This window comes from Amblyomma americanum, chromosome 1 (genome assembly GCF_052857255.1).
Source record: "Amblyomma americanum isolate KBUSLIRL-KWMA chromosome 1, ASM5285725v1, whole genome shotgun sequence".
NCBI classification, from domain to species: domain Eukaryota; kingdom Metazoa; phylum Arthropoda; class Arachnida; order Ixodida; family Ixodidae; genus Amblyomma; species Amblyomma americanum.
In genome coordinates this window covers 322,278,519-322,280,839 of record NC_135497.1, presented here as the reverse complement: position 1 = coordinate 322,280,839, position 2,321 = coordinate 322,278,519, and positions in this window count along the sequence as shown.

The window sequence follows — 2,321 nt, the reverse complement described above, 5'->3', positions numbered from 1 at the left end:
ACCGACTGCTTGGCCTGCCGCCGCCACCGCCGTATCCGGAGGAGCTGCTTTCAAGGGCCGTCGAGACGACCTTCACTGAAGAGGATGTGGAGCGCGCGTTTCGGAAGCACCAGATTCGGTCGCCCCGTGCTATATCTCTACCACGGCACCTCCACAGCGTGTTTTATGCCAGAACGGGGCGCATGCGTTTGCGGAGGCGCTCGCCATCGGGTAAATGGAAATGGTTCTGTCGTAGTCACTGTAACCGGCTGCTGGACTGCTTTGCTTGCACGCGATCGCAGGTATGCCTTTTGATTGTGTTCTTCACTTTTCTCATGGCTACCATTTGGATGGCGGTGCGCTTCTTCTACGAATATTATTACCCGCCCAGCGCTGGCGCTTCCTGACTGGCCCACGTACGCGTCGCACAACTGTATGCTAGGAGCCTGGCTCATTGCGTGGGGGACATTGAAGTGTGGTCAGTTCGCGCATACATCGACTGTGTTCAGAATAGTCCCTTTCGTTCAGACCATATACAAATCAAGGCGGAGATCATGATGACCGCTGCGTGCTGTGATGCGACCGGCGAACAGTGCTTGAGCAGGAAAGGCATTTTTTATGCTTTTTATGCGGGTCGTTTACCAGAAAAATGCACCAGCTGCGCCACACGGCGGAGTCGCACGGCCATTGCTTGTTTGGTTCGAACGATCCTACCCTTCGTCCACAACAGTTGCCCGGTCTCCTGACCACGACAAAAGCGCTTTCTGTACGTAGTGACCATACTTTCGCCACTGGACTGTTGAAAGCAGCTTGCTACATGGGCACGCGTTGTCAGCCCTTGCCTGCTGTTTATCGAAAACGCAATGTGTATGATAGACATGAACCTGGCTTTTATCTCGACAAGCCGTCTTCCGGCTAATATATGGTTGTTGTAATGCACGCATCAATAAACACTACATTGTAGTTTCCAGTCTTATTTTTTTTTCGTGAGCTCGCACTAAAACAATGAGGGGCACGCTTTAGTTCTTCTTTACGAGATGACGCGACAGCGTTAATGGCTCCCTTGAGCGGTTTCTCGTCGCGCGCTGTCACTGTTCTTTGTTCACATTCATCACAATTATCATAGCACAGCTTCTGTATTCTTGTATTTGATCTCTTTCACGCTAGGTTGACGCACACAATATTACTCTAATTAGTATCCCAGTAGTTAGCACGTGTCTTGCTCACTCCACGAATTGCCACATTGCTAAGATTCATATTAAGCCAACACCACACACGCATCCTCCCCCCCCCCCCCCCCCTTTTCCTCAGCCAAGTCAACATGCCTACGTGTCCTTGTCGGTAGCGTGCCTAGCTAGAGACCCAAGGGTCGAAAATGAAGTCTAGTCTAAAGCTTCTGGAACATTTTGACGCTGCTGGAAAGCCGAGCGCGCAACAGTCGCCGACGCTCCCTGTCAGGTCGCACAGTGTTTTGGCGTTAGACTGAGTTCGCCCCCACCGGAGCGGCCATTAAAAGATAATCGAGCGATGATGTTATCGGAGCCCAGCATCTTGATCCCCTGCCAGGGTCCAGAATAAGGACAACAAAGTGCGCACGAATAATGTGCAAACAGAAGCTAATGCTTTAAAATAAGGCGATCGTGCGTATCGAAGCATGAAAATCTGGATCACATTAGAATCTGAATCATTGCACTTTTATTTTCTTACCTTGAAAGTCCAGTGCGCGCTAAACTCGAGGGCGCGTTAGAACCCAGTAAATACGTTGTCGTTTGAGGCATGCGCTAACTTTTAATTCACATTACAAGTATTCTTTTCAATTATGTTCATTCCATAGATACACACATGACATCACGCGTGTGTGTGTGTTTTGACGCAACAACGACGCCGGGTTTCTAGCTGAACAGGAGCCTTAACGCTGTTGCTTTAATAGGTGCCGTGATATCGATTATATCTATAACAGGAGGCGAACTTGGCCGCTCCGCGCTGTTGGGGACATCTGTGGATGTTCAGGCTTTCGGAGCCGGCAAAGCCCGCCAAATGATATGTCAACAGGCGTATGAGACCTGCCGCGCTCTTTCACCGACGTGGAAGGCGCGGTACTACACAGCGCATTGGTAAACAGAGCGAGTTCACGGGTTTGGTTGGCGGCAGCGATGGCTGCATTTTGACAGAAGCGAACAGATAAATGCATCTGTGCTGAACTGAGGTATCGATGCGCGCCGAAGTACGTCATGCGTTCTAAGTTAGTCACGAGCCCTGTAATATGCGCTGTATCTCATACCATCCGTCCGTCCGTCCGTCCATCCATCCATCCAAAGGTGATGACGTGATAGTGTTGATGG